The sequence below is a fragment of the Euprymna scolopes genome, chromosome 41 (genome assembly GCF_053919585.1).
Source record: "Euprymna scolopes isolate OS-2025 chromosome 41, ASM5391958v1, whole genome shotgun sequence".
In the NCBI taxonomy this organism is placed as follows: Eukaryota; Metazoa; Mollusca; class Cephalopoda; order Sepiida; family Sepiolidae; genus Euprymna; species Euprymna scolopes.
The window spans coordinates 62151391-62167339 of NC_136522.1; the positions used below are offsets into that span (position 1 = coordinate 62151391).

Consider the following 15949-nt stretch of genomic DNA (forward strand, 5'->3'; position numbering starts at 1 on the left):
CGACAACGTAACACAATGATAGAGGTTGTTTTCTTAAGAGTCTCACACTGTCAATATCTGCAACAGCAAACTAAGTCAGGAATGTATACGTGTAGTCATCATAATGGTGCAATCCCCTATGATCCATTCAGGCGGAATGTAAAATAGGAAGCTTTATTTTAAGAAAGCCCCTTGTATAAAATAAACTGTTAGTCCAGTGGTTCACCTCCAACTCCACCCCACAAACCATTCCTCTCAAATTTCCCTTTATGGACAGAAGCCATACTCATTAATCTGAAAATCATCCCTTCTGATGTCCATGATATAAAAAAAAAAAAACCCTACATAACTCTGATTTCACTCCTGCTATACTAATTAAATGCTCCACCAAGCTGGCCTCTGTCCTCTCTAAACTCTTCAACAAATGCTTAGCCGAGTCTAGCTTCCCTGACAGCTGGAACATTCCTTCCGTTGTGCCAGTATTCAAGAATTTGGGTGAAAGAACTCACCCTCTTAATTATCAGCGCCCCAACCAACTTTTCACTGAAATCTTTGAGACATTAATCAGTCAAGCATCTTGTAAGTGCTAAGCTTCTTTCTGACTAAGCATTTTTCTTAGACTTTATAAAGTAGACAGTGAAGATTCTATACACAGGGGACATAACTCGGAACGAATACTTTAGATTACTTCAATACTTGTAATATTTGTTGTCTATAACAATAGGTTTTTATTGGCCCCCCCCCCCCCACAAAAGGAGGGTGGATCTGTAAATTCACCCTTGTCCGTTCGTCCGTTTGTCTGTCTGCACTTTTCTCATTTTTGGAATTTTTTGAAATTTTGCACAAACATTAAACATGATAGGAGTAAAAAAGTAACAGAACAGATTTTCTGGGAAAACTCCAAATCAAAGGTGGCTTTCGGGTTTAAAATGGCTAAAATTGACACTTTTACGCTTATAAAAAAAAAAAAAAAAAAAAAAAATGGATGCCTTGGATTTTTATAAAACTTTCTGAAAAGTTGTAACTAACTGATTTCTATATAATTTTGTTTGTCTATACTCCGCAATAACTCTTGGGTGTGCCCCAGGGGTTCTTTTAGGGCTAATAAAAACACTCCATTTTCGGGACTATTTTACCATATTTGTCCAAAATTTTCTGTGTATGTCTATTTAGCAGTTTTGCATGGTGCTAAATTCAAATTTAAATATGTTAAGGCTTTGGAGAATTTTGGGGCTAAATGGGGTGGGGTAGGAGCAAATGATGGACTTTGTCATTTCTTTTTTTGGAGGGAGGACTTTTGGGACTAAATGTGGTGGGGGGGGGGGGCAAATGCTGAACTTAGTCATTTTTTTTATGCCTCATTCACTGAGCATTCACGGGGGACCATGCATGCTTCACTTGTTTGTGATAAAAACACAGTAGCAGTTGTTCTACTCAAGGAATTTTTGTATGGATTCAGGAAAGCCCGTTCTACTGTGGATATTTTAAGTGTCATCTCTGGACGCATATATCATGCACAGGTTAATGCAGAGGAAGCTAGGGCAGTAGCCCTTGGTATATTCAGAACCTTTAACAATGTCTGACATGAAGGGATTCTCATAAAAATCAAATCATATGGCATTTTTGGATAAAGGCGTAACATAATCAGACACTTTCTTACAAGAGAAAAATCCAAGTTGTCTTCGATGGCTGTAAGTCTAAAGAACATGGTATTAATGCAGGTGTGCTCTAGGGGGTTAGGGTTAGGGTTAGGTGTGCTCTAGGGGGTCAATCCTTGAACTTTTATTGTTACGGATATTCATAAACAAGCTCCCCGATAAAGTTGTATCCGAAATGGGTATATTTGCTGACAACATCGCACTCTATAATAGACCCGATGGAAAAAACAAAGACACACATATAAAAGGCAGTGGAAGAAACCCTAGAAAATGACCTTCAGTCAGTAGTGGAAGGGGAACGTAAATGGATGATAACATTTAATGCTACTAAGATTTAACTGCTTTCCTTTAACGACTACAGAAACATTCTCAACCACCGATTGCGACGACAAATACCACCCTATCTGAGAGTTCATCCTTTAAACTCCTCAACTTAACATTCGCAGGCAACATGAAATGGAACAAATACATCGAGGTCATTGCGAAGGCTATTGCAAAGAAAGTAGGCTCCCTCTACCATGCTAGAAAATTACTCACACCTGAGAGTATCCTATATCTTTTACCAGGGCACCATTCGCCCATGCATAAAGTATTGTTGCTGCATCTGTACTGGTTCATCTACCACTAGTCTCTCACTCTTAGACAGGATCCAAAAAAGTCCCAAGTCTAATAGATTCTGCACTATCTGCAAAATTCCAACTTCTGTCTCATCATCGCAATGTTGTATCTGTGCGCTTGTTTTACGAGTACTTTAACGGAGTGTGCTCTGATGAACTCGTCCCACTTGTGCCCCCTCGATGTGCATACTCCCAACTAACCCAACAAGCAGCAAAATCCTATCCCTTCACTGCTGAGGTCCCTAAATGTTGAAGTCTTCTACTCTAGTAATTTCTTTCCTCTGACTGCTAGACTTTGGAATTCCCTCCTTATTTCCTGCTTCCCTGATTGTACTAACCTGCAGAAGTTTAAATGTAATGAGACATCTCATTGCTCAACTCCCCACTACCCCCTGTTAAGACATGATCTCAAATAGCTACCTCTTACGTCCGAATGACATGATGCCTTGTTTGAGGTGAAAAGGGGCAAAAATAAATAAACCAATAAATAAATGCTGAAATAAAATGAAAACAATTTCAGAACATTAAATGTATACAGGTCGGCAAATAATAAAATTCTACTGTGTTTGATATGTTTCTGTTTTGTTAAGAATTTCTTGATTGTTAACCAAATTGCTCAATTACTTAATGTGAGATATTTTATCTCACCTGTTGTTTGCTGCAAGAGAGTGGCAAAAAAATTAACATCACAATTACAACAAAGAATACCTCTAAAATTCGACACAAATTTTATTCGTTTTTCGTTGCAAAAAAAAGGAAATGTCTATTTTGCCTCTGAATAGAGCCGGTTACAACCCCGAAAGGTAATAGTTCTTTTATCTTCATCAGGAACTGGTATTTGGGTACAGCACTGTTCGAAGTTTAGATTAAATACAGCCGTTTGAAGGGGTTGGTATGATACGTTCTGATGAAAAGATTCATTTCCTAACTGGAGTCGACATTACAGAAGTTCATAATGTTCATTTGAAGGAAAAGTCATTAATGACAGGTCGATAATTCTGACCTTTAAAAAAGTCTCCAGGATATATATGTAGCAGCTGACATCCGCTACAACACAGGCAGGAGCTACTTCTCACAACTTTGAGATTTAAAATCCATTTCTCCCTGGCTTATCCAATCACAAGCCAGCTCTCAATCACGTGACCGGGTATATAAAAGGCGAAATCACGAGCCTTTAATCTCTTTCTCATTGCTTTGCCCAGAAGCACATATCGCCTGAGTCTTCAGGGAGCAGAGTTTGCCTGGGCTTAGGCCCCAGCCAGAACGTGAGTACTACGAGCTAGCTATGGCTCTCTTCAAACTACCATTCATTTCCACATGCTGTACCCACACAAACTTTATCATTCTACAGGACTACCCAAACGAACATTCTTTGTCATGCTAAAGAACATACAACTTACGCCAACACGTCAACACACTTTTTCTTTTAATCTGTTTCCTTTGCCCCGTCGACTACTAGCTATAAACACGTGTGGACTGAACTGTTCTCTTCTTCAACAAGCCGGCATGATATTAATTCTATTTTCACACAAGAACACTTCAACCTACTAATCCGTCTTTCTTTTATCTACAAACGCCACTAATGAAGATAACAAATAAAGTTGTTTATTAATTGTTAAAATGAGACTTCATTATTAACTAAACATATACAGTAATCATTATTAACTAAACATATACAATAATAATCATTATTAACTGAACATATACAATAATGTTAATAATATAATAATAATAATAATGTTAATATAATAATAATAATGCTACATAGAAAAGGGCTGTCCCCTTTCCATGTAAATAAGAAGAATACTAGATAAGTAAAAATGAGATAAGGATAAGCCTAGAATCGAACTCTGTCGGCAAAGTTAAGAAATGGAATGTTAGAAATTAAGTCTATTGTTAATTCTTTTAGAAATCTGAATATTAAATATGTCAGTAAAAGAATGAACAATGCAAATTTAATCATATTGTTTAAAAATAGATTAGATTAGAATTGAGGATTCTTTTGTTTGTCAAAAGTGTTTTGGACAAACATATGTAAAGCCACGTGAAATTGGTTGTGTTTGAAAAAAAACACTTCTGACGTTATAGACAAAGGACATTTCTTCATATTATGGGTTCGGATTTTAGTCAGGGAGAAGTCAGTCAGCAAGAGAGCCGGAGAGTTTGTCAGTTAATCCCTCGGAAGCAAAGGGAGAACATTTAGACTATGTAGATCCAAATTTGAATTGCTGACGTCAATCGACCTGTCGATAAGATGAATAAAGAAGTCATCATTGTGTTGTAATTGTTGTCTTGTGTCACATCCTTCATCACAAATGAAAGGTAATGTTATAATGAACATTTTGTAACCTTTTGAAGATTATGTGTCCCCGCCCCCATCATCATAAGTGAAGCATCTCCCTCTCCTCTAATATGTGTTAAAAGACCTGTACTATGTATAAATGTCTTCTCTCCCTCATCATCACTATCGTTATGTCTGTATTATACGAGTCCCATTATATATGTGCCTCAATATGAACTCTGTGTCTTCTTTAAATATATACCCCTGCTATGCAACAATAATAACTTAGCTTAATCATTGAGGCTTTAAAATAAAGTCTAAAAGAGACAGAAAATTAGAGGAGTCAAAATGCCTCATATCCAGAGAGAGTTGAGTTCCATCCTTCTCGTTCGGCTGTTTTTTTTTTTTTCTGGAACTGTCTGTAAAGAGAAAAGACATTGAAAAACCCGCCAAGCTCATCTCATCGCTGCCGGTTAAAACATCGACCAATCTGATTGGTGTAAACAAAGAGAGTGGGCAGCCAAATCAGCCAACAAGGAGCTTGCTTATAATTGTAGAATTTCTCACACTAAATACAGTTATGAAAATTACTTCTATCACTAAGGCAATATTTTCCAATTTCTGACAAATCATGCTAAATAGAATAAAATAAAATATGCCTTTGAATTGTAAAATACTAGTTTGTTATTAAAAATGTTAATGAATTTGGCTTCAAGGGAAGTAACTCTAATTTATAAAATGAGTTGTTTCCCTTTTATTGATTTTGTTTTTCCAAATTTTTATTTATCCATTTAACCACCTTTAAAAAAAAAAAAAATGTCGGAAAATTGCAAAATAGTAAAAATAAATGGAAGATCAGTTTCATACGAGAAAGACAAACACAAATTTTTTAAATATATTTTTAATATCCAATTTCTAGAATTCTGAACAGTGAAAAAAAAAAAAAGTGTGTCATTTTCTCTTATTTTCTTTTAAGATTATCCCATATTTTTTTTATATATGTCGAATACAATAAAAAAGGATTTAAATTAAAACAAGAAAGAAATTAAATTTTGGAGGTGACAAAAAAATATTGATTTAAAATCCGAAAGAAAACCATTTTTTTTTTTTAAATTATTATTTCGTGCTTGTAAAGATGAAGTCGACAAATCAGTTAAAAAACAACAAAAAAACATGTCGTTTTCAGCAAAAAATATCCCGTACTTAACTGTCATGCCGAAAATAGCGATATATCAAAAAAATTCGCAAATTTATGGAGTAGAAAGTTATTTATAGTTAAAAGTAATTTTTTTCAGAATGAATAGTTTACACACAGGGGACATAACTCGGAACGAATATTTTAGATTACTTTAATACTTGCAAAGCAATAAATATTATTTTACTAAAAACACAATAGTAGTTGTTCTACTCACGGATTTTCGTAATTTTTGGATATTTTACTATTTTTGACATGATAATTATGTACGTAATTTTTTTTTTTTTTTTTTTTTTTGCTTAAAAAAATCTCTCGTCACTATCTCAACACAAGCACCTATTATTTTGTAAGTCGAATGCAGTACAACAGAATAAAGAATTTAGTGAGGGTGAGGTAGGGAGATGATATTTGAAGGAACAAGAAAAAGGTAAAAAATAGTTTCAAATCCGAAAGAAAAAGTATTTAAATCTTGTAATAAAATATAAAATATTCAGTGGAAAATAAATGAATAAATAAATAAATAAAACATTGGTCAAAATTTTACTTTTTTTTTTTTTTTTAAACAAAATAAAAAAAATCATTTTTAATTTATGAAGAGTTCAAAGCTGAAAACAGTTCCTTAAATACAAAAAAAAAAAACAAAAAAAAAAAACATTTAGGTGCTTATTCAAATTGGCACTCATGGGGGCATTTGAAATTTAAGAAAATACAGAAATGTCAATATGATGTGCGTACCAGTCAGGGGACGAAAATTAAAAATCACGTAATTTGATCAAGTAGGGTTTTTTTCTTCATCATCATCGTCATCATTCAAGAAAATAAAATTTTACCTTGTTTCGATGCGGGTAAAAAAGTGAGATCAACGAATCGGTGAACAAGGGCAAATAACCTATATGCACCTAGAAACTGCCAAAATAACCAATGATGACCTCCCTTTACTATGTTCCTTAGAGAAGTATAGTTTCATCTGTCACTTATCAAAAAATTAAAAAAAATAAAAACAAAAGGCAAATTTATTTTTTTAAAAAACTCCTTGATCATTTTTTGTGATTTTTGGAATATGCAATTTTCATTCCGTGACAAGTAGGTACAATATAAAAATTTCGGCCAATTTGAATAAGCGGCAGCTACTAGTATTTGGAGAGCACGGAAATATCAACGGAAACACCACAAAACTACATTTAACATGCATATATTACAGAAGTACGCAATATTATACGCAATATTATGATCTTGGCAGGCTTGCTGTTAAGTCCCGGCAAAGTTCGACAACTCTAGAAGGGTCACAGTATTTTACGCCGTCAAATCACGAATATTACAAATTATTATTTTTAAAATAATTTTTAAAAAAATATGTAATTAATATAAAAAAAATATTTTAATATTAGAAGTAAGCACTTGATTAAATAAAGTAAACGAACAAAATATACATTTTTATATATTCATAACTATTTATCTAACAGAAAAATAAAACAAGTTTTAGAAGGTTGTGCTGACAAAAGAAGAACCCTCTTCTATGCCTTCCGGAAGCGAATTACTTCCCTTTAGTTTTTATCCTATGTATGAAATGGAGAACACGTGGACTCGCTTCTCCGCGTTGTTCTTAGTGAAATAAAGCTTACTTTAAGCTTACTCAGTTCTCCTGTCCTATTTATCACAAAAGTGTATTATTGTCTTAACAGAAAAACAAAATAAAATCTGAAATAATGAACCACGTAACAAAATATAAATTTATATATACAAAATGAAACAATTTTGAAAATTAAACATTTTTTAAAAATTAAACTTTAATAATTTTTATTTTAAAACTAATAATTTGTAATATTCGTGATTTGACGGTGTAAAATACTGATGTGACCCTTCAAGAGTTGTCGAACTTTGCCGACTTAACTGCAAGACTGCCATGATCTTTCGGTATTATTATACAAACACCGTGACAGCGAATTAGTAAAAACAGACGTAGTATTCTGTTACGTTTCGGTGTGCTGAACACGAATCTGAAAACTGGGTTAGGGTTAGGGTTATTATTAATAATTCGCTGTCACGGTATTTGTATAAATTTACCGATCTTTCTACATAAGTTAACACGTATAATTACTTAATAGATACAAACACAATCGGTGATTCTACACTGTCAGAACGAAATTTTGTAGTCGATAAATGGACTTTTCAGATAAAGACAATGGTTTCTACTGATTTTTTTTTTTTTTTTTTTTGTAAATTCTAATAAATTACAATGTTAGCTTTCAAATTATGCACTGAATTATTAAAAAAAAACAACACACCTTTAATCGTGTTAGTAATGGAAAAATTGCGTCCATATTGTTTTAATCGAAACGGAAATTACATTTTTGAATTAAATCGTGTCTTACATAAGCAAATACGATCGTTTTCTTCAAATTCTATTTTCTTTAATAAATAATTTTCTACCTCATCGATTTTCGTAATCATCTTTAAAATACGAGGAATAAGTAAATACCATTGTTTTCATGTGAAATTCAATATTACGATTTCAGAAATTTTGTTCTGATAGTGTAGAAAGGCCACACAAAAAAAAAAAAGTAACAGAACGGATTTTCCGGGGGAACTCTTTTGTGTTAAAATTGACACTTTTGTACTTATAAAAAATTGATTCCTTGGATTTTTATAAAACGTTCTGAAAACTTGTAACTAACTTATTTCTATATAATTTTGTTTGTCTATACTTCGCAATAACTCTTGGGTGTGCTGCTCCAGGGGCTCTTTTAACACAAGACAACAAAAACACTCCATTTTACCATATTTGTCCAAAATTTTCTGTCTATGTCTATTTTGCAGTTTTGCATGGTGCTGACTGCTGAAGCTGAACTCAAATTTAAATATATTAAGGCCTGGGGGACTTTTGGGACTAAATGGGCGGGGGGGGGGGCAAATGATGGGCTTCGTCATTTCTTTTTATTGCATGGTGCAGAACTCAAATTTACATATGTTAAGGCCTAAAACTGCACCGTTTGTTCACTTTCACCAGGATTTGACGGCCCCTTGGGGACTTTTGGGGCTAAATGAGCGGTTGGGGGCGGCAAATGCTGAACTTAGTCATTTTTTTATGCCTCGTTCACTGTGTACTCAGGGGGTACCATGCATACTTCACTTTTTTTCTTTTCTTTTTTTTTTGACGGCTTAATGGCGAAATTTATATCATCGTAAGTAATTGACGCTTTAAACTAAAAGTTTGTTATAAAGACAAGTTGATCGAATTTGGTGCAAGGGAATCAACTCTTATATAAAATGGATTACCTCCCTTTAATTTTTTTCAATTATCCAATCAAGTCGTATCGTGTACATGAGGGGGGGGGGTCTGCACGTTTTGAATGCTCTATTTTTCATTAGATTTCTGAAAATATTTAAAACTCAGATTTTTTTTTTTGTAATTTTTTAAACTGACGTTGGACTCATTCAATTTAATTGAACACGGCTAAAACTATTGTAATCTTACAACTTCAGTGACGTCACCAGTCAGCGTTTTTGAATACTTTGATATCTAAATGCTTTTTTTTTTTTGTACAAAAAGTATCACTAGGTGTGTCAGAAATTCCGTGAAAAACATTGAATAATTCCACCCCATTTTCCAAGCTTATAACTCCTCGAAAAATGTAATTCAAGCCCTAATTTTTTTTTTTTTTTTTTCAATTAAAGGAGCAAGGTTTCATTAAAAAAAAACAAAACAAAACAAAAACAAACAACGTGGTTTAAAAAAAAAAAAGGTTTTAAACTTCAGACTTTACAGGTAAATTTCTAAAAAACACTACTTTTTTTGTTTTAAATTTGAATATATTATTTATTGATCTTTTATCTTCAATTTGTGATATATAAAACTTTGGCGAGTAAATTAATTTACTTTTTAATAGACACTTGAAAATGGGGGGGGGGGGAGGCGTGAATTAAAAAAAAAAAACGTTTGTCTAAAATATTATATTCGGTTTGTTGGAAAGAGCATAAAATTTCACATTGACCCTGAAAATATCGTAAAAATTGAATCAATAGAAAAACTTTGATAGATTTTTAACGTTTAAAAATTGAAAAATACTGAGTTCGTAAAATTCAATTAATTTCATTACTGTTTATTTTGTAAGTATAATCCATAAAGAAAATAAACACCCCACTTTTCAAAGAGAAATTACGAGTTTTTTTTTTTTTTTTCATATTTTATTCGCAGTTTCGTGTTAGGGGTGTCAAAAATTCCTACAAAAATTCTGATACACCTAAAGCATCAACACTTATCAAGGCCAAGAGGCCACCCGAGGATAAGGATTAAAGAGTGTACAGTAGGCAATTCAATTGGACAATAAAGTAATCATTAGTAATGGAAATTCGATTTAAACAGTTCAAAGAATTAGATTTTGAAAAAAAATAAATAAATAAACAGTGCAAAGAATTCGAATTTAGAGTTTTTTTAATTAAGGATTCGCTTTAGTTTATTCTCAAATTCAATTTGACGACCATTTTACATGCTGGGCCGCTGGGGATGTGTTGGACGACTCTCAGAAACTGACTTCCAAAGCAGCCTATCTCTGCCCAGGTATTTATTTATCCTTTTTTCTCCCAAGTCAATCCTTATCAGTTCCTCTCATACTTTCCTTGGTCTTCGCCTGCCAACTGTCCTTGCTAACTCAAATGTCCTACGTCTATTAAATCAGACGCTCTCATCCATTCTTTTGTCATCATGCTAGGTTTAACGTCCGTTTAACAAGCTCGCATGTGTTGGACGGCTTGTAGAAATTGACTTTCACGTTAACCTATCTCTGTCCAGGTATTTATTTATCCTTCTTTCTCTCCAGTCTTTCTTTATCAGTTCCTCTCATATTTTTATCAGCCTTCTCCTACCAACTAACCTTGCTACCTCAACTGTCCCACATCTGCTCAGTCAAGTTATCTCATTCACACTTTTCGTCATCGTGTTTGGTTTAATGTCTGTTTTACATGCTGATATGTGTTTGACGACTTTTAGACATTGACTTCCAAGCTAATAAGTTATATCTGGCCAGGACTTTATTTATCCCTCTTTCCTGCGGGTCTATATTCATCACTTCTTTTCAATATTTTCCTTGACCTTCCCTTGCCAACCGACCCTGCTATCTCAACTGTTCTGCATCTACTACACCCAATAACTCTCACTCATTCTTTCGATGTGTCTATTTATATAAGATTATTGTGGAATATTTTTTGTCAGAAACGTAAAACAAGAATCAGTTTTTTTCTTCCATCATTCCTTCTAATAAAATTTAAAAGTTTTTTATCATCATCATCATCATCATCATATTCAGCGTAACATCCGTTTTACATACTAAGATGGGTTTGACGGCTTTTAGAAACTAGTCTAAACTAAACTAGCCTATCCTTGACCAAGTCTTTATTTGTCCCCCATGTTTTCCTTGGCCTGCTCCTGTGAACTGACCCTGCTATCTCCACTGTGCTACATCTACTAACCCAAGAACTATCACCCATTCTTTCAACATGGCCATACTATCTAGTCTCTGTCACACATCACCCTATAAAGTCCAGACTCAACATTCCTCTCAGGTCATCAGATCTAAATCTGTCTTTAAGAGACACACTACACATCCATTGACTCGTTCTCATACCATTTCTCTCCATGCAACGCATGTCCTCAACCCTCACTGGCTAGACTGCAATTCATCACTTCATGTTTTTCTAGAGCTTTTCCCGTCAACTAACCCTGTTACCTCAACTGTCCTATGTCTAGCCACACGAGAGCACTCCTCCAATTTCAAATCCAGTATCAAACAAATCAGCGTTGAGTATTTACTTTTTATAAACTTATCCTTATCTCCGTAGTTCTTAGTTTCTTAACACATTTTGGCCAACTTATCCTCTGGCCTTCTTCTGGTCATTAACCACGATGGGATAGAAATGTTGCGTTACATCCTCCTGCGGTGGGAGGGAAGTAAATAATTACTTTCCACATCCATATCATTTCTCTCCATGCAACGCATGTCCTCAACCCTCACTGGTTAGATTTCACTTCCATGCATCATCATTGGGCACGGCAAATTCGAAAACCTGCTATCCTTCCAGATTAGCGGAATTTATAGACTTTTATCGTATTTGTTATGTCGAAAACAAGACGTCAATAAAAATGTAAGGGAAGTAACTGCAGTATGATTTTGGTCAAGATCAAAGTGTAGTATCTGTTCTTCAGATGCTGCACTTCTATTTCTTGTTCTCTTTCGGTGGAGGAGAAATCCTTCACGACTGAAACAATTTTTATTTTTGTACCTTTTCTCCACGTTAAAAACCGTGTCTAACTCTGTCCTGTGGTGAGGCATAGTAAATAGGTATAATTAAATAAAATTTATAGATTTGAACGTATTTGTTATTTGAAGAGAATAAGTCAATAAAAATCCAAGGGACTGCAGTCTATGATTTTGACAAAATAATCGTAAAAAAATCAAGCAGAATTAAAAATTACTTTTCGAGTAATTTTTCACCCTAGCGCCAAGTCATGGTCTCCACTCGATCCAGTACAAGACGACCCGTAGGTAGTTTTGTCTCATTAGAAGAAATGCAACATCTACATCTAACTTAAGAACTCCCATTCGTTCTTTCAACGTGACCATACCAACATGGTCTCCTGTTTTGCACATGCTGTTCTGATTTTATCTTCCTTTGATGTCATCAGAATGAAGACTCACATTATGCACCTATTGTATCATTTCTGTCCATGCAACGCATGTCCTCAACTCTGACCGGCTAGCTTTCACTTCCATACATCTTCACACTGCGTACATAAACTTTTCCTTTGATGTTAGCATCTCCTTTTGAGTTATTTAACGCAAAACATGGATATTTTAAACAATTCGGTTAATAAAAGTACAGAATAGTTAACACTCAAGAACTCATAATTCAAATAACACAATCTAATATATAAAAGGCTATATGTCTGTCTGTTTGTCTTCATATTTTCAAACTCTATCTCCTCCGAAACTAAAAGCCGCAGAGAGACACTAGGGGCCTCAAATGATTGGATGTTTTATGGGCCGTTCTTTTATGGGGCTTTAGCCAGTTAAAATTGTTTTTAAGGGGTCAAAATTGAAGAAGTCGTTATATATTTTGTACATTCATCTTAGTTTATTTTGAATTTCGAATTTTTAATCAGTTCATCTACGTGTCACGTTGGACCAGTGGTAACGTCACCAGCTTTGAATGCTACAGTTTTGCTTTTGGTTCTAGCTGATGGCACCCAAATGCATTTTTTTTTACCTTTGAAATCATGACTATATAATAATATATACGAAATCAGGACAAATTAAAATATCATATTTAAGCGTATTTTAGTCACAGGTAAAGCCCCCCCCCCGACTAGATTATATAAAATTCTTTACTGAACCTGCAGTTTTAATGTGTTCAAAAGATGTAGCCAATAATCACCTTCATAGCTGCACTATAAAAACTACACAAGACACGTTGATATATAACTCGGTTAAGCTGTGTATGTGTGTGTGCGCGATATTGTCCCATAGTATAGAAAAGACCCCACCCACCCACCCACATTGTCCGTTTGCATCAAGTCTTCAGATTATCTTCTCAACCCAGTCTGCCCGACCAATTTTAATCTCTCTCTTGGGCGGACCTCCGAGCTACTAACTGTTGTTAACTATCCCGAACTGAAAACTGTCCTTATAAAACTAACTCTGGCTCCTAAATTCATTAACTCAAAATCGGAAATCCTATATCCGATCTTTTGTCTTAGTCACTGGCACAGCTAATTGCTAGAAACTGATAACTTCAGCAATTGCCCTATCAGCCACTCCCAGCTAACTATTTAGAAACTGACCACTGAACATCTTGTTCAAAGACCTCGATAACCCCTCCTCCTCCTCACTAACCTAAATTTCTATACTTTTGCTTTGCTGATTAATCATTTCCTTCCATTGTCGGAGATGGGGGCGGGGGGGTACTTGCTCAGAGCGCAGGGGGGGGGGGCATCCATATTTGTAAGAGTTTTACCATTTACAAACAATCTTACAAATCGTTTGTGCATTTTAAAATAGAAGGGTGCTGCCATTTTGCTTGATTTTACAAATTATTACGTGTTAACTATTTTGTACTTTTACCATTTCAAAAACTCTTACAATTGGTTTGGTAGGGGGGGATTTCATTTTAATATAAGTTTTTGTATTAGGGTTTGTGTTCCTTGATGTGTTCCTGATATAAGTTTTTATGTTTTTTTAATATATAAATTATGTGTTATTTTTTTTTAGTGCTTGTGTAGTATAATTCAATTTTTTTTTTTTTAAAACGCACTTTAAGTAAAAACACTATTTACGTACTTACATGTTATATCGAAATTAGTAAAAAATTCCAAAGATTATGAAAAAATGATAGAATAGAAAAATAATTACAAATAAAAATAAAATTCATTGAATTATAAAGATTTTTTCGTATTTGATATGTTGAAAACTTGAAATCAAAGGGAGGTAACTGCAATCTATGATTTTGAGGTACTTGTACAGTTTAATCAAGACATTAAAAAATGAAAATATCGAAAAAAGATTATATTGTATGTATCCGTTTTGAACTGAAGATCTCCGGGAAAAAATCTCACTTAATTTGATCGAGTATTTTTTTTTTTTTTTACAGCGGAAAAACACGTTTTTAGAAGAGCGTGTTGAAGGCAGATATCTTGGATTTTTTCTTAATTTTTGTTTGGAGTTTAGAAACGTCACGGGGAGATAACTCCAGTTAAAGTGCCGACACTCCCTCCCCATCTTTAATACTAGCTTTTCTTCCTAAAAATTTAACCTTTTGCTCGGTATCATAACAAATTGCTTTTTCGCTGTAAAACAAAAACTACTTGATGAAATTAAGTGAATTTTTTTTTTTTTTGCATAACTTCATTCCATAACGGATACGTGCAATATAACCTTTTTTTTTTTTTTTCGATATTTTTATTTTTTTAATGTCTTGATTACACTGTACAAGTACCGATTTTGACAAAATAATCAATCCACCATTTCAAATTAGAAAATGGCGGACCAGTAATAATTTTATTTTATTTTTTTATGTAGAAATTAGCTCTAGCAGAACTTTTAATGAATCCTTTTGTTTGTAATTTTTACTAATTTCGACATCATATGTAAATATGTAATTGTGTCTTTTACTTAAAATGCAGTTTTTGAAATCACAAGCACCAAAGTTTTTTTTTAACATTAAAAATTCTTTTTATTTAATATTAATTTTTCTTTTAAATATTAACAAGTCGTCTAATATTTATTTTTTAAAAAAAGTTGTTTTTTTTATAGCATCTATAAAAAAAAGACAAAAAAAAAATTTTACATAAAAATTTAAACAGATTCGAATATATACATACCTAAAAAGTTGAGTTTTTTCTCGCTCTGACATTGATATTAAAAAGCCTACTAATTTTCTGTTTAGAAGTTATTAAAATGAACTTCTTAATATACTCAGTTATGAATATGCGAGTGACTACACAATGGTTAATGAATTTGCATATTCCTTTAAAGAATGAACCTTAATTATTCATTTTTATGGTTCCTCATTAGAAGATTGGTTTCATTTAACTATTTTGCTCAATTCTATTTATGCATATTTTCTATATCGTGCATAATTGTGTATCATTTACTAACATGTGACCTTGCCTGTGTGAGTAGGAAAAAATCTCTAACAAACTCCTCTCTGAATTTTTGGTTTCCAAACTGGAAACTTGATATATAGGGCATTTGGACCTTTAGAACACTTTTGATTTGGTTTTTAGCGAGTAAAATAGCTGCTAAGGGGTCAAAATTCTTTTTAAAAAGTTGACTTTAGCCTTGCATAAGTCGACTATATTTGTTTATTTTTGCATATATGCTAATTAAATATTTTAGGTTAAACATTTTTGCATTTTTTATATACAAATGGATTTAGATCATATGCTTACGGGATGATTTATTTATTTATTTTAAAATTTTTCTCCCAAACAAGACATATTGTCACTTTGATGTAGGGGGCTACCATCAGGGACCTAAGTTCCAGGGGTACTATGTAGGGAGTTTAGCAGCAAAATGTCTGTTCACATTACACTTGAACTTCTGCATGTCAGTACAGTTGGGGAAGCAGGAAACCGGAAGAGAATTCCAAAGTTCTGCAGTTCTGGGGAAGAAGCTATTAGAGTAAAAGGTAGAAGGCCTTCCTACATCTAAGGATTTCTACTGTGTAG

General features: G+C 33.5%; 1 long non-coding RNA gene across 1 annotated transcript; it reads left to right on the forward strand.

Moving 5' to 3' along the window:
• Positions 1-728: 728 nt before the first annotated feature.
• On the forward strand, positions 729-6736 carry LOC145266543 (uncharacterized). Its single transcript, XR_013864741.1, has 2 exons — positions 729-1700; positions 1732-6736. It is a non-coding gene; the product is annotated as an uncharacterized LOC145266543 (long non-coding RNA).
• The last annotated feature ends 9213 nt before the right edge of the window (positions 6737-15949 follow it).